General features: G+C 47.5%; 1 protein-coding gene across 1 annotated transcript in view; it reads right to left on the reverse strand.

Annotated features, from left to right (window-relative positions):
* The window catches only part of SLC25A36 (solute carrier family 25 member 36), an 866,993-nt gene that overhangs the window by 796,845 nt on the left and 45,060 nt on the right, over positions 1 to 25,088 (reverse strand). The window lies entirely within an intron of this gene.

The following is a 25,088-nucleotide window of genomic DNA, read 5'->3' on the forward strand; positions in this document are numbered from 1 at the left end:
TATGTGTGTGTGCTTGCGGATTAGATGGCTGTGCAGTAATTTTTTTTTTCTCTTTCTGCAGTAGGGTGTACCGTGTCCCTTATTGTGATTGTTGTAATGTGTTGCTTTTCTTCCAGATGGTGTCAGTGGTCTTGTTTGTATCAGGTATGAAAGGTGCGTGAATGGCCTGTAAAACGGTTGGTGCCTTGTCGTGGCTTTACAGCTCACGAGTTGCGAGTCACTGGTTCGGTTTTTATGCATTTATTTATTAACAGAGCAATTGATTTTTTTGAAATATCATGTTAATAAAATTTTATGTACTGAACCATCACTCGCCCTCGTGCCAAATCCAACCTGTATGTGTGTGTCTTTGAGGAATAGATAGCCGTGCTTGATTCTTTGTCTTTTGAGTAACTCAGTTATGGTGTATATTATAGCTATAAATTACTTTCCAAATTTAGATATTATTGGCAATTCATGGCAGTATATGGTCATGTCTTGTTGGTGAATTCTATTGTTGTTTTTGGTGCACAATCTCTTGCAAACTTGAAATTGTCTGTCACAATTTTCATGCGATACCACCCAGCGTTTCCCTTGTTCTCCCGAGTAAAATGATACCTCACTTGTGTGGGTGGGCCAAAGGCCTGTGACTAAGGCAGGGGGGCTTAATTTGTAAACCTTAAATACTACTTTTTTCAGAATTCATTTTTAGCCTGTTCTGCTTTGGGGCACCCACACAAGTGAGGTATCCTTTTACTCGGGAGAACAAGGGGAACGCTGGGTGGTAGGACATTTTTGCAGGCACGGCGATCCCACGCAAAAAAGTTTGGAAAAGTGCAATTTTTACCCAATTTTAAGGTTTGCAAGGAGTTCTGGGTAGGAAACCATTGGGGGACCCACGCATGCCATACCTCCCTGGACTCCCCCGGGTGTCTAGTTTTCAGAACTGTTTGGGTTTGGTAGTTTCCAAAGATGGCCACCGAGCCCCGGGCCAAAAACTCAGGTGCCCCCCCCCCCCAAAAATCAAGGTAGTTTTGCAATAGGGTATTGTAAATTCACCACCGTACGATTTGAACCGTTTCCTGTTGCAGACACCCCATCCTGAATTCCCCTGGGTGTCTAGTTTTCAAAAATTTATAGGTTTGCTAGGTTTCCCTAGGTGCTGGCAGAGCTAGGGCGCAAAAACAAAAGGTAGTCTTTTTGTCCGAAAAGTGCATGATTTCACTGGGAAATTGAGGTGCGACCATGTTGCGTTTTGCGCTGTTTCATGTCGCAGCCACTATGCCTACCCACGCAAGTGAGGTACCATTTTTTTCGGGAGACCTGGGCGCACGCTGGGTGGGTGGAAATTTGTTGATCCACGCAGATTCCAGAACTTTCCACCACAGAAATGTGAGGAAAATGTGTTTTTTTGTCAAATGTTTAGGTTTGCAAGGGATTCTGGGTAACAAAACCTGGGGGTAGGCAGACAAGTCACCCCATCCTGAATTCCCCATGGGGTCTAGTTTTAAAAAAATGTATAGGTTTGCTAGGTTACCCTAGGTGCTGGCAGAGCTACGGCGCAAAAACCAAAGGTAGTCTTTTTGTCCAAAAAGTGCTAGATTTCACTGGGAAATTGAGGTGCGACCATGTTGCGTTTTGCGCTGTTTCATGTCGAAGCCACTATGCATACCCACGCAAGTGAGGTACCATTTTTTTCGGGAGACCTGGGGGGAACGCTGGGTGGGTGGAAATTTGTTGATCCACGCAGATTCCAGAACTTTCCACCACAGAAATGTGAGGAAAATGTGTTTGTTTTGTCAAATTTTTAGGTTTGCAAGGGATTCTGGGTAACAAAACCTGGGGGTAGGCAGACGAGTCACCCCATCCTGAATTCCCCTGGGTGTCTAGTTTTCAAAAATGTATAGGTTTGCTAGGTTTCCCTAGGTGCTGGCAGAGCTACGGCGCAAAAACAAAAGGTAGTCTTTTTGGCCAAAACGTGCTAGATTTCACTGGGAAATTGAGGTGCAACCATGTTGCGTTTTGCGCTGTTTCATGTCGCAGGCACAAGGCCGACCCACACAAGTGAGGTACCGTTTTTATCGGGAGACTTGGGGTAATTCAGATTTGTAAATCAACTGTTATTACCAATTGAGCTTTCATGAGTTTCTCCCTTTCAATGAAAGACATTGTGTAAAAAAAAAAAAAAATTGAAAAATGACCAATAATTCTCATGCTAGTAGGAGTATTCCCAACTTTGAAAATGTGCAATTATATACTGTTTCTGAACTCTATAATTTGTACCCAATTCAGAAATACATAGGTGTCTTTCATACAGATTTTTCCATGTATACATTTTCCAGGACAAAGTGCTCTATACCCAGTAAATCAAAAAATACCATTGCAAGTTGCTTTTTGGATCTGGGTTCGTCGGGTTCTTGGTGAAACTACAAGTCCTATATATCCCCACAACCAGGAAGGTCTAACGGATGTAACGGTATATTGCTTTCCAAGAGTTGTCAAAATTAGAAAAAGTTATAGGTGAAAACGTTGAGACAAAAGGCTGTTTTTTTCAACAAATTTTCAATTATTCCAATATTATCTGTTAGTTTCTATAAGGAAACCTTCATGGATTTAGACAAATGGCACCTTTCTGAATTCAGAATTTTGTCTACTTTTCGAAAATGTACAGCTTTCCAGGATGCATTATTGCTTTCAAACTCATTTCTACCATTAACTGGAAGGAGGTGGAAAGCTCTAAAAATAGCAAAAATAGGCTATGTCCTAGAAAAATGCCAAAACTGTGTGAAAAATTTCGGTTCTCTGACAAAAGACTGTCATTCCCTAAAAGCTGAGAAAATGGAGATTTCAGCCCCACAAACCCTTTTTTGATAACATTTTCAGGGAAAAACCCAGAGGCTTTAATTTGCAGCCCGTTTTTCCCATTTTCTGAAAAAAACCAAAAAAAATCACTATATTTTGGTTAATTTCTGGGACCCCTCCAAGGGAATCCACAAACCCTGGGCGCCTTTAGAATCCACATGATGTTGGAAGAAAAGGACGCAAATTTGGCGTGGATACCTTATGTGGTCAAAAAGTTACAAGGGCCTAAGCGCGCACCACTCCAAAACGCCAAAAAAAGCCTTAGCACAGGAGGGGAAAAGGCCTAGCAGCGAAGGGGTTAAGGGTTACTGAGGGACCATTTAAATATTTGGGTGTGTGGGTGACACCGAATCGGGAGCTTTTCTATAGTCATAATTTGCTGCCTCCACTGGAGCGACTTCGCACGGATGTGAGGCATTGGCATACCCTACCACTGACCCTGCTCGGAAAAGCAGCTTTATTTAAAATGATGATGCTGCCACGGTTTCTATATATCCTAGAGAACACCCCATTCCTGGTGTCACCGAAATACTTCCAGACCATAAATACATTGGTCGCGGGTTTACTCTGGGGGGACAAACCTCCACGTATTTCCCGGCTAAAGTTGGTACGGAGCTGGTACGATGGAGGCATTGCGCTTCCTGATGTTCAATTATATTACTGGGCTTCGCAACTTAAGATAGTGAATCACTGGCTCCATGCCCCGCAGACAGAGCCTGCGTACAAAGCGGACAGGTATGACCTTGGGGGCGGAGGAGTGATGACAGCGCTCTACAATCCCCGGAGTGTAGCAGCCCTGGTGGGCCCTACGGCCCATACGGTGCAGCTCTGGCACATGGCGTCAAAGCGTCTCAAATGTCAAAACATGATCACGCAAATGACACCACTTTGGGTGTCCCGCTGCCTTGGCCGTCTTTGTAATAGTAAGGTATTTGAGGCCTGGGACCGTATAGGTATCTCGACGATTGGAGACATATATAGACGAGGCAAGGTCCTTCCTTTTAACCAAGTAGCAGGACAATTCGCCCTAGTGGAGACAGAACGTTTCCCCTATCTGCAAATCACTCATGCCTTGCGATCCGTACTCCCGGCAGAGGGAGGACTACCCAAATCCACTCCCCTGGAGGATAGACTGCTTACGGAACACATGCTTCATAGGGCGACCTCACTGGTTTATTGTAAGCTAATTAATAATATGCCTGACCCTATGGATAGACTTAAAGTAGCCTGGGAGACAGACTTGGGGGAGCTTGATGAATCGGATTGGCAGACCGCGTTATCCTCCCCTCGAGAGGTTGCTGTGTCATCACGGCTCAGACTGATACAATTAAAAGTCCTACACAGAATTTAGTACACGAGGGTCACGCTACATAAGAGAGGCAGAGTTGCACACCAATATTGCCTTAGAGGCTGCGGAGAGGAGGGAACGTTCTACCATACTGTCTGGGAATGCCCTGTGATAGCTCGCTATTGGATCAAGGTACTGCGTACTATATCACAGGTGATTCATGTCTCGTTGCTTCCTGAGCCGAGACGGTGTCTCTTGAACATTTGGGAGCCGAATGACCTCAGTGGCCCCTTGCAAGCGTGGGCAACGTTGGGTATTATGTACGCTAAACGGAATGTGGCCATGACCTGGGGATCCGCTGTGTCTCCAGAGCTTAGATATTGGAGCAAGGATTTGGACTCCTCAATGATTGCGGAAAGGATGGTATATTTACATAGGAAATGTCCGCGAAAGTGGGGGGCAATTTGGGGACACTGGAATGAATATAGAGGGAATATTTGTGACCCATCTCAGTTGGAAAGTGATACTGATTCAGAGGATTAGACAAGAGAGGAGAAGGTAGCGGGATTGTGGGGTCGATACGGAAGAGAAGTGTTGATTGTGATAAATGTTTTCTTTTGTGAGCTCATAATGTGTCCACCATGGGTTATCAACTTGCCTATGAACGTCTGCTGAGTATAATGCAACCCTTGTAACTGTCCACTGTTTACTTTTATTATCAATGAATTTTTTTTTTAAAAAAAACAAAAATAGTCCCCACCTACGATAAGGTCCCCCTCTGGCAATGTGAGTAGGAATTCGCCGAGCGCCGATAGAGCCACTGAGTGAAGTGCCGGCGGTATATATACCGATACTATATTTAGGAGTCTGCCTTCCCACTGGCCTTGCACTGCTGCGAATCTCCCCATATCATCTACCTTAGTCTGCAAGACTATGAATGGTGATGTTTTCTTAACGAGGATGCCTGTTCCTCTAGATCCTGAGGAGAATTCAGAGTGTGCTGTCATTTTATATCCCCATCTATCCATTGCCTTACATGCCGTTCCTGTGAGGTGTGTCTCTTGCAGAAGCGCCAGTGCTGGGCCGTGTCGCTTCAGGGCGTGCAGTACCAATCCCCTCTTTATTTTGTCACCCAACCCCTCACGTTCCAGGTTATAATTTTTAGGGGGTTTACCGAGGTCTCCTGTGCTATTACACCAGAGCTTCTAGGTACTGAATCTGACGTCATAAGTAAAGTGTGCTAACAATAGGAACCCTGGTCCCTGGATATTGAATAATGGATCTGCCGAGCAGGTGAGGTAGAAGCATGTGAAATCGTACGAAAACCTCTCATCATATGTAGGATAAATCAATGTCCCTAACGTGTGCCGTGTCGTTTTAGCTGAAAGCCTATCATCTGATCGCTGTTCTTCCCTGTCATTGTTGCCCCTAAAAATTAACAACAAACTAAATAAACTAATAACTTTCCCTTCTCTATTCCTCACCGCCCTCCCTGCTTAGCGGTTCTATAACTGCCCGCCACCCCAACTCAGCAGAGTGCTCCTGCCCTCCCAAAAACATAGTACTTGCTTGTCAGGGGTAAAAGGTCCAGTGGAGGCCCCAGCCCTTCTTGCCCTCCAAGGCCTGCCTCAGTCCGCTACCATAGCCGGGCCAGCCGTGGTCTTCTATATGTCTGTACTGTCTGCCGGTAGTCTTTCAAGTGTTGATGGCGTCTTTCATCCGCCTACTCCTCCTCTTGGCTTGGCACCTGTTCTGATTCTGGGTTTCTTGTTTTTTGTGTTCCCGGGTCTTCCTCTCCCTGGCGGTGAGGTCTGCTTCCACGATTAGTGTTTCCTACAGGTCGCCATCCCTCGATCCAGTAATGCGCCGCTTCCGGTGTCTCGAAAAACCATGTCCGTCCGTGCAACTACTCTAAGTTTTGCAGGGAAGCGCATGGAATAGGGCATTTCCTGCGCCCTCAATATGTTCCCAGTTGAGAGGGCCACCAGTCGTCCGACCAGATATCTGAGGCTTTCCCCATAAGCATGACCTCAGTTTTGCCGGGATTAAGTTGAAGATAGTTGTCTGTCATCCAACAGGAGATTGCGAGCATGCCAGTAGCAAAACAAGTTTTATCAGTATCTGGGTTTGAGCCGATGGTAAACATGAGCTGCATGTCATCAGCGTATGACATGATCTCAAATCCTTCGTTGTTCAGCTATTTTTGCTAGTGGAGCCATGTATATATTAAATAAAATCAGGCTCAGACTAGAGCCAGAGGGACACCCCTATCCAGACACATTTTTGCTGAAGTATAGGGTCCTAACATGATAGTTTGTGTTTTTTCTGACATGAAATGTTGCAGCCATTTCAAGGCTGTGCCTCGATTACCGCAGGAGAGGAGTCTCTCCGCAAGCTTTGAGTGTGAGATGGTGTCAAACGCTGCAGAGAGATCTAGGAGTATCAGTACTACTGATCCCCCTGCGTCTGCCTAAGGGAATCAGTAACTGCTAGATGGCGGTCTCAGTACTGAAGCCTGGCCGGAAGCCAGACTGTGATGAGTCCAAGATTTGATTGGATTCCAAATATGAGCAAAGCGGTCCGTTTATAATGCTTTCCAGAAGCGGTAGTAAAGAAATGGGGCAGTAGTTGTTAAGGATTAAAGGGTCAGCCGTTGTTTTTTTGAAATATTGGGCGAACCAATGCGTCCTTCCATGTCCTAGGAATGGTGCCAGATTGTATTGAGTGGTTGAAACTGTCTTGGATAGCAGGGGCACAACTCGAGGCTAGGAGGGTCATTTTCTTTGGCAGGCAGATATTTAGCGGTGAACCAGATTTGACGGTAGTGAGGCCTTTAGTGACCGCCTCAATCGAGGTCAGTTCGAAACTATCGAGAGTGCTACTTGCTACATTTCCTAACGCCTCCAGTTTGGTAGGAGGTTCAGAAGCAAGGGGAGCAGTAGATGGAAAGTTCGCATAGACTTTAGTTATCTTATCTTGGGAGTAAATTGCAAGGGAGTTGCAAAACTCCTGGGATTCCATTGGCGACTGACTACAAACTTTTGGGGATACAAAGTCCCTTACTATGCTAAAAAGGGCTTTTGGGGAATTGCTGGCATGTTGTATTTGGTTAATAATGAACAAGCGTCTGGCTGTTTTTAGATTCTAGACAAGGACTGTCTGTAAAGTAGTCAGTTATGAAGGTCCTTACTGGCTCGCCAGATTCTTTCCAATCGCCTACATTTAGATTTTTCCATCTTTAGCTCTACAGTAAACCAGGGAGTTGACGGCCGCCGTTGAGAAGTTCAGGTCCTTTTTTGTGGGATTACGGCATATAAGGCTGTTCCTAAGGCAGCATTAAATACCTCCAACATTTTGGATACTTCTCTCACATTCTTTACTGGTTTCATGAAGAAAACCTCGTTACGCCATGGCCTGCGCAGCTCTTGTTTTTGTCCTGCAGGTCTTTCTGAGCTCCTCTGACACGGCTGATGAATGGAAAACTTGATCATGGAATGATTTGTCCATATCAGGGGGTCAGGAAGGCTACAGCTCAGCTGGTCTGAGTTAGAAAAAATTAAGTCTAATGAATGACCAGCCCGGTGAGTTGGGCCTTCAACTCTTTTGAGTGAGTCCCATTAATTCCAAGGAGGAAAAAAGACGATTTACCTCAGGGTTTGTAAGATTTCCTCCATGAAAGTTAAAATCCCCCAAGAGAAGAAATGTATTTGCAGCAAGCACATATAAAGCTATATGTTCCACCAGAAGATCTGTAAAATTAGCTCTGGATCCTGGAGGGCGATAGATTAGTGCTCCATACCAACTATCCGAAGGCGATAGAATGATCTTAAAAATTCCCAATCATTGCTTAAATTGGAGACCCAGTTCACGGAGAGGTGATTTTAAAAGCTATGGCTATGCCCCCTCCTATTTTGCCTTCTCTGTCCACATGAAGGAATTTATAGTTCTCTGGAATAGCCAAGTTTAGCAAAGGATGGTTTGAGGGATTTAACCATGTTTCTGTAAAGAAACAGAGTCGGGGAAAGAGAAGTAATCATGTCCCATATTTCAAAAGGATGTTTAGCTAGTGATCTTACGTTGCATAAGATGTTATTTTGACCCATAGTATCCGGAACCAAGTCCTTCCTTGGATCTAGTGTGTCAGCTACTGTCGGATCACTTTGAAAACGGCAGTGTTTACAGGTTACTGGCCCTTCCAGCGTGTTTAGAAATGGGAAATACAGATGCAAGTTCATAAACGGTACATTTTTTAAAGAAGATCATGAAATATTGAGCTCATGCAAGTCTTTGGAATTCAAAGATACTATGATGTAGTCCGTCTCACGCCCAGGGACATGTGTCAGTACCGTACCACCTACCCCGGCACTTAGAGGCACACTCGGACTTGATTAAGCACACCATCAGATTGTTACAGTCAAATAGTAGTAAAGGCAGTATGATACAGCCAGTCATATTCAAGGGACATGTATTACTACACTAGCTTTCACCCAGACACTAAGAGCCACACTTGGAGACCCGAACCAGCACACCGTCAAACTCCTGTGGCCAAATTCTACTGAGAGCAGCTAAAGGCTGTGCTGTGTGCGTGTGGTGGGACCATGTGGTGGGTGTGTTGCAGGATGTGCCATGAACCCCACCACTACAGCGTGCAGCTGAAGGCAATGCATAGGGAGATGGTGGTGAGAGCTTGGCTGGTCATCATCCACTGCAAACGTCCACACCCCTTGCAGATCAATGACTCCCTGGAGTCCATTGGATGCACCAAATGCTCTCTGTGGGCAACGTTTGCAGCTCAATCCCTTACTTGCTTAGTTTCATGCAATGACACTGACAATTTCACTTGCATCTCTCATCAAGCACATCATTTGAACCAACTCTAATTCAAACTTCCTGACACTAAAACAATAACATTTTTAAAACCATAAGTTATAACATATGCCAATCTCATCTCTTTTGTTGCAAGAAGTCCTGTGGCAAACTGACACCAGAAGCGATAGCATTCTGTAATATGGCGGAAGACAGTAATGCCACCTCTTCAGGTTTCCTCTTCCATTTGGCTACATTAAATTACCTCGGATGTCAAACATCTAGATGTTTGTACATCAAAGAATTTCCAAAAGATGATTTTCCCCAAAGTTTCTGCAGCCGAGTTTTTTTACACATATTGGGCTAAAGACTAATTAATTTCGCTAGACGCTCATCTCTCTAGCAAGGATAGAAAAAACAAATTGGCTCACAATAGACTTGGGTGAAGACCTTCTGTATGTGGCCTGATCTTCACTGCCAACCGGTGCCGCTGTCCAAAAGCAATAGGTAATGGTGGTAAGTAAAAATAGAACAGCAAAAAAACAAAACAGGCAAGCATCCTTTGCTGTGAATGTCAGCAAGGAGTGGAGTGATACGTACAAGAGCAAGAATCATTTGAATGTGGAACAATACACTTAAAACAAATCGTTTAATTCCTTCCAGTAGTGTCAAATGTTAAGCAAAACCACTGCGACAACAAACGAATATCCTGGAGTAGTCCAAGGACTTCAAAACAAGCACATAGCTCTAGAGGCAAGCAGTTCACTCTTCCAAAGGACACTGGTTTGCCTTTTCAATGGGGCAGACTTTCATTTGGAATCCAGCAACATCAAGTCTTCTACAGACACTGAAGCAAGCCAGAAAGCACCCAGTGTTCAAGCAGGACCATCTTTGCAAAAATCTATGGTTGCTGCACGTCATCTAGAGAAAGGTTCTGTGGTGGAACAATTTGTTTCATTTATTAAAATGCACCCTGCACGGCAAAAGAAACGTAATGCTGTAAAATCACCCGCTCATTGTGTGACCAAGCCCTGCATGGACAGCATCTTAGAGCACTCAAAACGCATGAAAAATGCGTTTATGTAAACAAAACAGGTTAATTCATGACACAAAATAAAAGCCAAACAGGATAAATTAACATTTCCTTGTTTTGTAATATTTGCTGCTTCCTAATGCCGCATGTTATTTGTGGTTGTTTGAAACAATACTATATATTTTCAAGAGTGCACACACAGTGCGAAACAAGCGGAGATTAACACAAAAGCATTCCACCCATTCCCTTTGAAATATCTCCGGAGAGTGTCCTGATTCTCTTCCTCTCACTTTTCTATCACACAATAATAGACACACACAGGTCGGCAATAATAAAAGATTATTGAAGTTAGCAAGAAATGCACCCGAATCTTGACTGTATACAAATTTGTGTTAAAATACAATTGCAAAGCCCATTCATGATTTCAGAACTACAAATATCGGGTATTTTTATGTGAAAAAAGTGGCAATTTTAACTTCACCTGTCAGCTCACTTTTATATTCATCCCATTCCCTGCTGTTTATTTCTCTATGGGACGGGCTAACTTTACACCCATGGAACCAGTACCCAGGTCAGTCACTTATGTAAAGGCAGGCAGAAATTAGTGTTGGAGGGGCACACAAAGGAAAGCAGCCTCTGTGCTGAACAAAAAAAATGAAAAGAAAACCAGCTTTGGGGAAGGTATAGGAGAGTGTGAGGCGCTGCCGCTCACTTTAGTACGGCCAGTGCATTTACCTAAATGGGACAAGATTACTGACTGGCAGCCCCAGCGTCTTTCACATGCCCAATGGAGAAAGAGCACTTTAGCCTAAAGCCGTTGCGCACCTGACCGACAGTGCAGGGTCTGTCTAGACCCTGTCCTGTTGATCACAGCATGATGCAAGCCCTCTCAAACCCCTGCAGTCTGTCGACATTCAAGTGGGCGCTGCTGGAATCTCCCGCAGCGACTCTGCAAAAAGGCCACTGAGGGGCTCAGTGACTTGCAAGATCTTTGGAAGCAGAGCGGCATCTGCCCAGAGCTGAAGGAGATACCTAACCTGAGCCTGCTGTGCCCTAAATGAGGGTACCGGTACTCTCCCGGACCAAAGAGAAGTGCCGGTACTGATGGCCAGAAAATTCGGAGTGCCGGTACTCAGCTCCATGCTGTGCACCCGAATGAGTACTCGAGGGAGGAGATTTCTAATAAAAGAGAGAGGGACCCAAACCTAAAGGGATAGGGTACCAACAAACGACTTTATGTCAAGAAAATTTCCCTTTAGGTAAATCAATTTAACGAACATCAACTTCTCAGTAACGTAGAAGAATAACATATATTTTAGACAAAAAACACAATTACAACCATTGGAGACTTGGAAACTACGAGCAATGCAAAGGTTTAAAAACATGAGATAACAGTGATTTCAAAATAAGCACAGTTTATTCATACATAAAAATATTGATAAAAATACATAAAAACACAATAAATTTGGGAACACAGAGAATATTGCACAGGGGTGAATCTAAACGCAAATACTCCTACTCAAATTCATACACCTAACACCAGGAAATATACAAAAAGTCTTAAATCAAAGGTTAATAGTATTATTCCCTCCAATTCAACGCGTTTCGACGGACATTTAGCCTATCGCCGTCTTCATCAGGAAATAAAGTCTGTATTCCCAAGTAATCTGTAATCACATAAAAAATGTCTTAGTGCTTTCACCATGGCATTGTTAAAATAAACCTGTACATTAAATCAAAACACAGTATCACTTAAAATAAACCCAGCTCTTGCTCAAAATAACGCAGCCTTTCCATAGTATTCCAACACAAATTATCAGACAAATCAGATTTTTACACACAGAAAGTTATTACAACCACATTTCTTTTTACTTGAATGTATACATCTACATATTAGTAACATACTATTTTCAACATAATGGTTATAGAATTCACTTCAATAATACAAGAACCTGGATAAAATGCAGTCTGGATGTAGCATTTCATATTCTATTTATCCTTATTCAGCATGGTTCATTCTGAAGAGTGCCAAGTGGTATGATAACCACATCTTATACTGGTTATGGACTAACGGCTATCCCTCTTTCTCTCCAAATATCCAGCGAGAATACCCGTACACCCACCTTATATCTTAGGTACGTCACCCTCGTGAGGCGGACAGTTGCTGTTTACATGGACGTTATGCCCTCTCTCCGTAGGGCTGCAGAGAGATATAACTCCGCAACTAAATAGGGGAAGACAGAAATTATGTCAAAATATAGATCACTACGTCTGATTGCATAGCTCTCAGACATCTAGTCGTGCAAGAGCAATGTGACCCTACCCTTCTGAGATAAAGAAGCGCACGCGCAAACAAACTTACATTTAAAATCCGAGTTTCAAAGACCCTTTCAGGTTTGAAGCAGATATTAATTCGGCGAAAAAATCTCTGTGGATAACACGAAAAACGCATTGTAAGTCAGTCCTGATAAACCTTTTTGTTACAAAATTGTCATAATGACCCCTCTTCTTACTTCCATATACTTACATCTAATGTAGTAAAATCCAGAATACTCGCGGTACTGTTTTGAATATCAGCTAGTATGTCAAAGCGGTCCGGGCTCCCGGCCGGTTTTATTGCTGAAAACGAAAAACGAAAAACGAAGGTTCGACCTCTTTTAGAAATATGTTCTATTAAAGCTACCTCCATTAGCCCTAATATCGGAGATCACTTACTTAACAGCGCGAAGATCGCGTCACTGAGAACCGACGTTTCCTTGCTCTTGTAGGGTAATGAAAATTCCTCTACGAGCCTCTGTGGGGGAAGATAAGGGGCTACATTCAGTAACAAATTAGCGCCACCCACGTCTAATATCCCTATCTCTAACCTGGCATGAACATACCTTATTTACTGGAGCCACTGACAAACCGCGAGTCCCTCCGCTCGAATCCGGCTGCACACCTATTGCCTCCAAAGCTATTTGGTTAAATACCTAAAAGCGCGCCAATTACAAAAGGGTGTGGTGTTCACTTTGATACCCTCCCCGGAAGCACTCTGTTAGAGATTAGAGGACGGGCCACTGAGAGTACTACGTTCCTCGCTGAACTACAATCAGCATAGACATAGAGAAAAGAGAAAAGCACAACTCACAGTGCCCAAACACGGCTACTTCCAGGAAGAATCGCCGATATTTAATATTATATAATAAATAGACAGGGAATCTGTAGCATACTTAATATTAAATATCGGCGATTCTTCCTGGAAGTAGCCGTAATAGAATTTAATAATTCTGTGTACTCACACTTAGCTGTTTGGGAATACAGACTTTATTTCCTGATGAAGACGGCGATAGGCTAAATGTCCGTCGAAACGCGTTGAATTGGAGGGAATAATACTATTAACCTTTGATTTAAGACTTTTTGTATATTTCCTGGTGTTAGGTGTATGAATTTGAGTAGGAGTATTTGCGTTTAGATTCACCCCTGTGCAATATTCTCTGTGTTCCCAAATTTATTGTGTTTTTATGTATTTTTATCAATATTTTTATGTATGAATAAACTGTGCTTATGTTGAAATCACTGTTATCTCATGTTTTTAAACCTTTGCATTGCTCGTAGTTTCCAAGTCTCCAATGGTTGTAATTGTGTTTTTTGTCTAAAATATATGTTATTCTTCTACGTTACTGAGAAGTTGATGTTCGTTAAATTGATTTACCTAAAGGGAAATTTTCTTGACATAAACTCGAGGGAGGAGATGCAGGGCCAGCAGGAGAAAATGAGCCCCCAGAAGTACAACAATTTTAAGACGAAGGGGTCTACTTTCATACTCTTGACCTACAGCAATCAGTGCATGAGCGGATTTCTTAAGAGAAGAGAACAAATCTGTTATTTTTCGGGCCATATTACAAAGAAGATACACATTCATATCACTCTTTGAAAAGGAAAATAATAAGAATGAAACACAGTACTAAGGTCGAGTTTAAAAATGTTTAACAAAAAAACCAAAAACCGGTTCCAAACAAAAGACACCAAATCCATAACAGAGAAGAGCCCTTCAAATACAAAGGGAACTGGGTCAAATAGCATCAATAACAAAAGAGTGTTCCCTATGCGGTTCTTCCTCAATAAATCAACACAAATAATAACTCATACTAATTCATACATTTAAAAAACACAACCAATAAGCCTTGTTTTTGGTAAAAATTAGATTTCCTTTATTTTACAAAACAGATTATGTAAATCGTTGATAAAAATACTTCATAAGTACATTTTAATATCCCATTTGTTAAAAAAAAATCTTCATGACAGGAACAGTAGAGTAGCAAATGATTAGCAGGTGAGCAAAGGAGGAGCTTGAGGCGGGGGATGGGGAAATAAAAAGCAAAAGAAAACTAGGTGCAAGAAGCAGTGGACAAGCTGGTGGTGGGGAGGCGAGAGTAACAGTGAGAGAGTGGGGTAAGGTATTTCAGGAGGGAAGCCATATACCAAGGAGAGATGAGAAAAACACTTAGGGCATAACAAGAGGAAACAAGTAGCTCCCTTAACACAAGCAGTAGATGGATACAAGTCTTCCAGTGAAAAGGATGGTTAAGACGTTATGCTACAGAGAGGGGACAAATACAGGAGGAGGAAAAAAGTAACTGAATAAGAACCAAGAGAACATGAGTGACAGGTAAGCTGACCAATGGTAAGCAATGGGCTGCCTGTAAGCCCACTGCAAGTAGTGAATTGTCTTGAATAGTTGTTTGGCAGACATCAATCAATCACAGCACTTGTATAGCGTGCTACTCACCCGGAAGGGTCTCAAGGCGCTTGGGGGGGGGGGGGGGTCGCTACTGCTCGAACAGCCAGGTCTTGAGTGGTCTCCTGAAGGCGAGGCGGTCCTGGGTCAGCCGAAGGTGGATGGGGAGGGAGTTCCATGTTTTGGCCGCCAGGTAGGAGAAGGATCTGCCTCCGGCGGTGGCTCTTCGGATGCGTGGTACGGCGGCGAGGGCGAGGCTAGCGGAACGTAGCTGGCGGGTGGGCGTGTGGAATGTCAGGCGGTCGTTGAGGTACTTGGGGCCCAGGTTGTGGAGAGACTTGTGTGCGTGGGTGAGGAGTCTGAATGTGATCCTCTTGTTGACGGGGAGCCAGTGCAGGTTCCTCAGGTGGCTGGAGATGTGGCTGCGTCGAGGGATGTTCAGGATGAGTCGGGCGGAGGCGTTCTGGATTCGTTGTAGTCTTTTCTGTAGCTTGGCTGTGGTTCCGGCGTAGAGGGTGTTTCCGTAGTCCAGCCGGCTGGTGACAAGGGCCTGGGTGACAGTCTTCCTGGTTTCGATCGGGATCCATCGGAAGATCTTGCGGAGCATGCGGAGGGTGTGAAAGCATGAAGAGGAGACGGCGTTGACTTGTCTGGTCATCGAGAGGGAGGAGTCCAGGATGAAGCCCAGGTTGCGTGCGTGGACTGTCGGCTTGGGAGCGGTACCCAGGGCTGGGGGCCACCAGGAGTCGTCCCAGGCGGAGGGTGATGATCCAAGGATGAGGACTTCCGTCTTGTCTGAGTTCAGTTTCAAGCGGCTGTTCTTCATCCACTCGGCGACGTCTTTCATCCCTTCGTGGAGGCTGGTTCTGGCGGTGTCGGGGTCTCTGGGTGTCGTCGGCGTAGGAGATGATGTTGAGGTTGTGTTGGCGTGCGATGGCTGCGAGAGGTCTCATGTAGACGTTGAAGAGGGTGGGGCTGAGTGATGATCCTTGCGGGACGCCGCAGATGACTTCGGTGGCTTCGGAACGGAACTGGGGGAGGCGGACTTTCTGTGTTCTTCTGGCGAGGAACGAGATGATCCACTTCAACGCCTTCTCTTGGATGCCAGTGTTGCTGAGGCGTTGGACTAGGGTGCGGTGGCAGACAGTGTCGAACGCGGCGGAGAGGTCCAGGAGGATGAGTGCCGCTGTTTCCCCGTTGTCGAGAAGGGCTTGGATGTCGTCGGTGGCTGCGATGAGGGCGGTCTCGGTGCTGTGGTTGGCTCTGAAACCGGACTGCGAGGGGTCGAGGGATCCATTCCTCTCGAGGAAGGCGGCAAGCTGTCTGTTGGCGATTTTCTCGATGACTTTGGCAGGAAAAGGGAGGAGCGAGATGGTGCGGAAGTTTTTGAGGTCGGTGGGGTCGGCTGTTGGTTTCTTCAGTAGGGCGCTGAGCTCGGCGTGCTTCCAGCTCTCCGGGAAGGTGGCGGTGTCAAAGGAGGTGTTGATGACGTCTCAGAGTTGGGGTGCGATGGTGGAGTCGGCCTTGTTGAAGACGTGGTGGGGGCAGGGGTCAGTCGGAGAACCGGAGTGGATGGAGTTCATCGTGCGGGCTGTGTCTTCGGTGGTCACTGCGGTCCTGGTGCGGAAGGTCGTGGTGGGGTGCGTTGGTTCGACGGTTGGGTGCGGGGATGGTGTGCCGAAGCTGTTGTGGATATCGGCAATCTTGCAGTGGAAGAACGAGGCGAGGGAGTCGCAGAGATCTTGTGAGTGGGTGATATCGTCGTTGCCGGTGCTGGTGTTGGAGAACTCCTTGACGATGCCGAAGAGTTCCTTGCTGTCGTGGGCGTTGTTGTCCAGTCGCTCCTTCAGTGATTTCTTCTTTGTGGTGCGGATGAGCTGGTGGTGCTTGCGGGTCATGTGTTTGAGGACGGTCATGTTGTCAGTGGTCCGGTCAAGGAGCCAGGCTTTCTCGAGGGTGCGGCAGGTCTTTTTGGAGTCCTTGAGTTCGTCGGTGAACATGGGGGCCTTCTTGCCTCTGGGTTTGCTGGGAGGGTTTTTCAATGGTGCGAGGTCGTCGGCGCAGGCCGTCAGCCATTGCGTGAAGTTGCGGGCTGCTTCGTTGGGGTCCGGTGTGCTGGCAGGTGGGCTCTGGCTGAGGGAGGTGGTGAGCTGGTCGGTGGTGATCATGCTCCAGCTTCTGTGGGGAACCTGTTGCGGGTGGTGGTGCGTCGTGGTCCTTCTGAAGCTGAAGTGGACGCAGCTGTGGTCAGTCCAGTGAAGTCCGGTGGAGTGGCTGAAGGTGATGTGCTTGCTGGATGAGAAGACTGGGTCAAGCGTGTGGCCGGCGTAGTGGGTGGGGGTGTTGACCAGTTGCTTGAGTCCGAGGTTGGCGAGGTTGTCCAGCAGGGTGACGGTGTTGCGGTCCTTGTTGTTCTCCAGGTGGAAGTTGAGGTCCCCTAGGATGATGTAGTCGGCGGAGGGGAGGGCGTGTGGGCTGACGAAGTCTGTGAAGTCTTCGCTGAATTGTGTGCGTTGTCCCGGGGGTCTGTAGATGAGGGAGCCTCTGAGGGTCGTCTTTGGGTCGGTGTGGATCTGGAAGTGGAGGTGTTCGGCGGCGGTGAAGGTGTCGTCGGTCGTGATGCGGATGGTGTTCTTGTGAACGATGGCGATGCCTCCTCCGGTCTGGTTGACGCGGTCCTTCCTGATGATCTTGTATCCATCGGGGATGGCGATGGCGATGTCGGGGGCTGCGGAGGCGTTCATCCAGGTTTCAGTGAGGAACGCGACGTCTGGAGATGTTGTGTCGAGCAGGTTCCAGAGTTCGACGGCGTGTCTGTGGATGGAGCAGGTGTTGAGCAGGATGCACTTGAGGTGATTGTTGCTGGGGCTTGGCTTGGCAGGTGCGGTGCAGGTTCGGAGGCAGGTGAACTTGCAGGTAGTACAGGTGAAGGGTCCGTGGAAGCGCTTGGGGGCGGCTCGGAAGCATGCGGGGTTCCGGCGGCGTTGAGTGTGGCGGTGTCGTAGGTCCTTCAGTTCGTCTTGCGTCGGTGGGGGCCAGGGGTCCTGGTGCTGGGCGCGGTCCAGGCGCAGACGGGCTTACCTTTGGCGCGCCTTCGGCGCACAATCGGCACGCCCGCTGCGCGTGACCGCGGTCGCCATTTATGGTGAAGTGGGAGGGAGGGAGGAGCAGCTGGGAGGTGGGAGCGGGGAGGGCACAGAACAAAAAGGGGGCGTGTCTGGTAGGACGGCAGCGGGGAGCGGGGCGGGCAGGCACAGGGGGACAGGAGGACAATAAACACTTTAAAACACCAACGTGCAAGGGAACAACAGTCACGAATGTGCAGGCAAATTTAACACAAAGGAACAAAACAAAATATTAAACCACACACAAAACGGCGAGAACAGCGAGGCAGGCAGGCACAACGAGGGCAGTAGCGAGGGAGGAGCACACACACAGCTGGTGACCGTGCGGCGCGGGGGTGTCCTGAGACATCTAAAAGTGGCATGTATAAACCTCTAAAAATGGACTGAAGGCAAAATGGGGCAGTCCTACTTGTCAAAGGGGCAGAATGCTTCAGAAATCCACTTTATGTTTAAAATCCACTTGTACCATGTGATTCCATACAGAGAGATAAGGAAGTATGGTACCATATTCCTTACACAAATGTGATTATATCCAAGTTGATTATGTCAGGGTCACGTTATGTCACCGTTTGCGTTCTATTACAACAAGGCTCAGATTCTTCCACATTTCTAATTATAGCCGACTTCAATATAAACAGCTCTATTTATTTTTACTTTTTGAATATTAATAGACAAGCTCCATTAATGCATGGGCTCAGTTCAAGCTAGCTTGCTCATCAAAGTCGACCTAGGGAGTCAATCACTTTCATTATGTCAGAGTTCTGGCAGTAGAAGAGTTCAGGGTAGATCATTGTTTTGAATTAAAAATTGCTCTCTTTCATACATTTGTTTCTGAGGAAGTATATGGTGAATTGCTTTGGCAAATTTACTTTTAAGCTTTCAATTAATGTCACAGAATGTTACGTTAAGTAAGCCCAGATTATATTTGTGGTTCAGTCTCTAGTGTGCCAAGTGAGGATTCATATGAGGAGGAGGAGATACTGTGTGTGGTGTAAGTATAGACCAAGGACTAGATCAGTGACTGGTTTACAATTTTCCAAATAGATGTGAACTGCAAGGTCTTGTCAGAGTTAAAAACGTTACAGACCAAACGTTCAAAGCAAGTTATGCTGGGGGCGTGGTCTTGCCAGCAGCAAGATGGCTGCGCACTGAGTGAGCTTTGCCAGCCGAGTTGAGAAATCCTGAAGTATCCGCCATCAGCAGGAGGCATCCACTCGCCTAACTGCTATCCTACACTGTACAATTTGGCTGAGATGGTGGGGGAGCCGTGGAAGATCGGCGCCCAGAGTGTACGCTGTGCTGGGGCCTTGCTGCCCGTCTGCATCTCCTGTGGCACCTGAAGGCCTGCGCTGGCCCGTATTGCCTGCTGGGGCGTTCCCCTGCCGCGTTCGGAGCGTTGACCGCCCAGTGAGAATTCTTGCCCGGAGCCGTGCTGGGACCCCCTTGGGGTCGATCCATGTCCAGGGCGGTAGTGCCGTGCTCTGGTTCGGTACAAAAGGGGGTTGTGATGGGCGGAGCATCTGAACCAATCAAACACTCACACCCAGTCAACAGACCTGGGTTTAATCCATCACCGTTCTTTAGCACACGGTGCCACCCCAGTTCAGACATGGCCATATGCAAATCAGTCTGACCCTGTGCCTCATGGGAACAGTCCAGTCCGAACTGCTAAACCATGCTTTCCCTGGATCGGAAAAAAGCTTCCTAGGACCGGTTTCTGGCATTTCAGCCGTCTTCAGCCAGGCTTACTGGAATCTAGTGGCAAAGCGAGCAAGGGACTCACGTCTGAGCATACCCTGCCAACTTATGGCGAACAAAGCGATACAAAAGGGGGTGGGGTCGATCAGTGTCCAGGGCGGTAGTGCTGTACTCTGGTTCGGGGCTGGAGGGCCGGTCGGGAGACGCTGCTGGGCCGGTGCCTGCTGCCATCCGCAGAATCTGCTGTTCTGACTCGCTGCCCGGGACCCGGCCCACGTGCAGGTGCACTGCTATATGCTGCGGCCATACCAGGACTTTCCGTGCCCCCTCCCCCCTCCCAACTAAGACTGCCGCCCACATTAGAGACCAGCCTGGCTGCTTGACTGCCTCCTTTCTCGCACTGTAACTGTGAGGGACTGGGTGCTCGCATCTCAGGCCTTGGCGGCCCGCCTCTCCTGATTGTGCCCCGACTCCCCCTCAACCTACCCTGAGCCAGAGCTGGGTCGCTGCCCGGCCACTGACCTACCACTAACTGATGTTTCGGCCCAGCTGAGACCAGGTGAAGCAGAAGGTGGACTCCCACGACACATGATTTGTTCAGCTCGAGGCGAGGGTCTCAGATGCCAAGGACGCAGGAGCATCTGGAGCGCAGAAACTCCTCAAAATGGATAAAATCTTCAAAGTGATACGCGTCAAGAACGAGGACTTAGAGGCGCGTCCCCGAAGGAACAACATTCGGGTCCGTAGGCCTGCCGGAATCCACCGCCGGGAAAATGGAGTCCCTGCTCCGTGAGCTCTTTGGCCCGGTCCTGTCCACTCACTTCATTGTCGAATGGGCCCCCTCTCCCTCATGCTCTTCGCCATCTCTATGGAGCCCCTGACGGCGTGGCTGCGTCAACATCACACGCAACAGGGTATCGGTTTCCGGGACTGTGCCCTTGTCACTTCAATGCATGCAGACAATGTCAGGATATATATCCATGAGCCTAAGAAGAATCTTGCGCCCATGACTGTGAGAAGTTGGCCTGATGTATGATGTTCGCTATTCTAGTGAGCACCTTGTATCAGTCCAAACAACCCTTATGGTGGTGGTTGTAAAGTCAACCTTATAGACAAGCTATCTTAGGGGTAGCATGGACCTAAGCAGTCTTAGGCTTAACTCAAGAGGGCATGTGAAGCCAGCTGTTTTACCATTTGCAATCCTTTTAATAACAAATAAAAGGACACCACACAAGTTATATATTATAAAAATATATGTATTTATTACTAGAATAATCCCCTGTACTCTTTATGAGGACAGAGGCACAAGCGTTTAAATAAAAGCACAGTTAAAGATACAAAAGTTGCCCAATTATGGATAGGGCCGGTGGCCACTTAAACCATATACTAAAATAGTGGTATAAGAACCATGTCACGAACAATGGTAAGGCCTAGGGCCTTGAGAATCGCTGGGACTACACTGGACTAACAGAAGTTAGGATGGGAGCGGCCCACAGGATACGGGTGCAGTGTCTAAAATGCACGCGTGCACCAATGCAAAGTCAATGGCGCGTAAAAGTTACAAAGTTGCAGTTTTAGAAGTCTTCCGACTGGACTAGAACTTAACCACTTTAAACTAGGACACTAGAGGTGTGAAACACTACAGGGGCACTGGAGTACTCTCGTTACCTCACCCACAGGAAGCGGGTGCATAGGTGTCAAAGTGTGTCGGGTTACGTCGTGGAGTTCTATGGAGCCTGGAGATGAAGATGCTGCAGGCGGCCAGGAGAGAAGAGTCCGGTTGGATCCAAGGGTGGATCGAAGATGTAGAGTACCTGAAAGCAGAGGGGACAGAGTCTGGGTCACCAGCCAGTGACCAGGATGGAACCAGGAAGGAACCAGGCGATGTCGGGCGCAATCAGGTGGTTGTCCAGAAGCTGGTCTCCGCTGCCACCTGGACTCGGGGGCATCGACGATGACCAGGAGTGGATCACGGACTGTCCCACGAAGGCTCTCACTGTCGGCGTTGTCGGCTTCCGGACCGGAATCAACAGGCCTTGGCAAATGCAACCCACGCAGGATTTGAAGATCGCTTCTTACTCGGACCAGCAAGGTCAGAGAAGCCGCTCCTTTTCAAGGGAGCGAGGGCCAGTCTGGAGCAACCAGAACAGCGGTGTAAATTCAAAGGCTCGTCGTCGTAGTGGCCACTGGCCAACGGGCAAGTGACCGGACAGACGCGTCGAGCAGGAAAATGCAAAAGGGCCCCACGCAGCACTTGGTGAGTGTGGAGAGGTGATCTTCGGTGCAAAAGCTGCTCGTGGTTGGGGCTTCTCAATCCCCAATGCACAGCTTCGAGGGTGCCTCGGGAGCTGCACGGGAAGCACTTCACAGTCTTTTCAAGATGGCTGGTCCCACGTCTCACGTCGCCTCCATGGTCTCAGCTTTGCTGTGGCTGTGGATCGGGCTGTTGGATGTCTGGGAATCCGGTTCTTGTCAATCTCTGTCGCTCAAGCTCCGGCGGGAGCTGAAACAAAGCAAACCGTTGGGCGCTAGATGGTGCCTGCTTGCACAGGGTGGTCACTCCTTGACCACAAGGGATATTCTTCAGTCTTCCACGTCGAGTGGGATGTCGAAGGGTCCAGAGTTCTGTATCAAAGTTTCAGTCAGGATTATCTAAAGTCTATGGACACAGCTCCTACCTTTATTCCAAATCAAGGGGCTGGATTGCCTGCTAGGTCCCTCCTATGGGTGGGACCCAGGAAGGGGGTAGTTACACCCCTTTCCCTTTGTCCAGTTTCATGCCAGAGCTGGGGCTGGAGTGCCCCAGCACCGGTTTGAACTGGGCTATGCATGGGGAGCCTTGTGCGCCCCAGGCAGCGTCTAGTTTCACTCGCCCTACCTGCCTCAATCCACTATCTCCTGTCTGGGGTGGTGTAACACCTCCCTGTGACAGGAAACCTTTTGTCCAGGCCTCCCCTGCCGGAGTTTCGGTCAGAGCAGGAGGCCAGACTCGTGTCTGTGGCAGCAGCATCCATTTTGTGATGCTGAGGCTCTGGTTAGTTTTAACCGCGTTTAAGTAGCATGTCTTCTTCCTCTAGAAGGGTGGAATGCTACCCCCGTCGCCAGAACTGGCGAGGGGGTAGTATTCCAAAGTGTATAACACCTTACACGACATGTTTTGATAAAGCCAAATCAAAGTTAGCAATAACCGCGAGGATTATAATGCACTTAAGAGTATATGGTATGGCAATACCCTGGAACAGCTGGTTCCGAAAGCTGCAGACAGGCTCAGCTCATGCTAGAGCACCATCTCACATAAAACCAAGCACTCTGCCACCAGGATTGTTAAGGCCTGCCATAGGAGTGACTTATAGGTGTATATGTGTCCAGATATAGGTTTAGACATAGATATACTATATCTAAGCAAAGGGTGATTACACGACCTTGCCCCAGCTGAGTGATCAGCCAGTTGTGTCAGTTTGGATGGCCAGCCAGGGGTGGCAAAAGATATGCTGCAGCCCCTGGTAGGCCTTGGGTGCACCTATGCCCTGGGTACCTATAGTACCGTGTACAGGGGCTGATAAGGTGACTCAACATCCAATTAGTATGTACCTAAGGTACATGAAGTACATTTTACAGAGAGAGCAGATAGCCTGGGGCCCTGATTAGCAGGGTCCCAGGCCAACTAAGTCAAAAACCAGCTAAACACAAGGCAAAAAATCTGGGGTAACCATAGTCAGATATCCATCCTCCTACAATCACCATGGAGGTTGTCCGCTTTGGCTGCCTCTCCGGAGACCAGGTCAACTGGAGCAAAATCAGACCTTCTTCCACTCACTGATGCGACAAAGCCCTACACTCTGGATTACAAATTCATTTGGGCGACTGGCCCCACCAGGTACCTGGGCAGCTGTTTGAGTAGGAATGTAAACGAACTGTGGAGGTTCAATTTTGGCAGGGCAATGGACTGGCTGGGAACCAAGACACACGTGTGGCAAAAACTCCCCCTATCACTGGGGGGGCACATCGGCATTGCTAAAACGGTGGTACTCCCTAAATTCCTCTACCTCTTTAAATATCCCCATTTCCAAAAAGTACGTTCTAACATTATCACATTGTTTTGGGCCGGACACCAACCCAGAATCGCCTACGGCATTTTAACGCCTACCCTTGGTCCGGGCGGTATGGGGGCCCCCGATTTCAAACTCTACGCAATATGCGCCCAAGAAAGTTTTCTCCACTTCTGGATTCATCCAACACCTTTCCAGCCTCACGTAGGGGTCAAGGCGGACCTTGCCCCTCCATGGCCACTGCAGACCGCACTATTTTTGCCACACAAAGTCCCCCGTGGAAAGATTGACACGGTTGAATGTTTGCGCTGGGCTTGGGATGCGCTGCGCAAGTACACCGGCACCCTCTATGCGTCATCCATGCAACTTGCCAGCAATCCATCATTTCCCTTGCTGCAGACTGCGGGTATGGCCCACCGTGCAGCTGACCTTGGTATTCACACCACTGCTGACATTTACCCCGACAACAACTTCTTCACTCTTCGCGGAAATGCTGCTTCGCTCGATAAGCTACTCTATTATCAATACAGAGCAACATGCAGAAGTGATAACCCCACTTTTCCACTTGCTCCCCAGCCCAACGCTGCGCTCGAGTTTGTTCATTCCCCAAACTCTCATGGGGGTGCAGACTTAGAAATAGACCTCTCCCCGGAACACTGGCAATACTGCTGAAACCAAATTAAAACGCCTCTCCCCCAACTGTCGCCTGTGGCTTATGCATTTAAAATATCTATACAGACTCTACCGCAGCCCTATATCACTCAAAAGATGGGCCTGATAGACAGCGACAGATGTGCGCGCTGCTCGGCACCTGGCGCAGACTGTGCGCACCTGGCCTGGTTGTGCCCCAGGGTTTTCTCGTTCTGGCTGGAGGAGTACATCGTTATTAGCGAAATTACACTCGAGCGCATTGCTACTGACCCCCTGTTGTGACTCTTGGGCTACATCAAGCAAGTATAAGATGCTAACCGCAAACTGATTGCGATGCTCCTGGTGCTTGCTAAACGTCTGGTGGCCATTCACTGGGGACGTAAACCGGTCCCCAGGTCAAACGCTGGTTGGATGATGCATCCCACTGTCAGACACTCCTTGGCGAATTCTGGGGTTTGATGCCAGCAGCTAGTAGACCCCCAGACATATGGGACCCTCTCATTGCCTACCTTCACAACTGGCCACCCTAGATGAAGCTGAAATGGACTCTCCTACCACGGACGCTCAGATTACCTACAATGACTCAGCGGACGCAAATCTTACCCCAGGCCCGATTACTCGCACCCCGCCACTGTGTAATAATCATTGCTCCTATGTAGATGTACTGTGACATGTTAACTTTGAACTATCAACTGGTCTGTACTGTTCATTTTATCTGTAAGTGCAACCATTATCATGCTTACTGATAAAGTGACAACCTGTAACATGCCGTAATTTTCTTTCTCAATAAAGGTTTTGAAAAAAAAAAAAGAAGCTAGTTATGCATGTCAAGTTGCCTTACGGATTTAGTGTTGGTTTAGCATTACTTGGAAGATTT

The sequence above is a fragment of the Lissotriton helveticus genome, chromosome 11 (assembly GCF_964261635.1).
Source record: "Lissotriton helveticus chromosome 11, aLisHel1.1, whole genome shotgun sequence".
NCBI classification, from domain to species: domain Eukaryota; kingdom Metazoa; phylum Chordata; class Amphibia; order Caudata; family Salamandridae; genus Lissotriton; species Lissotriton helveticus.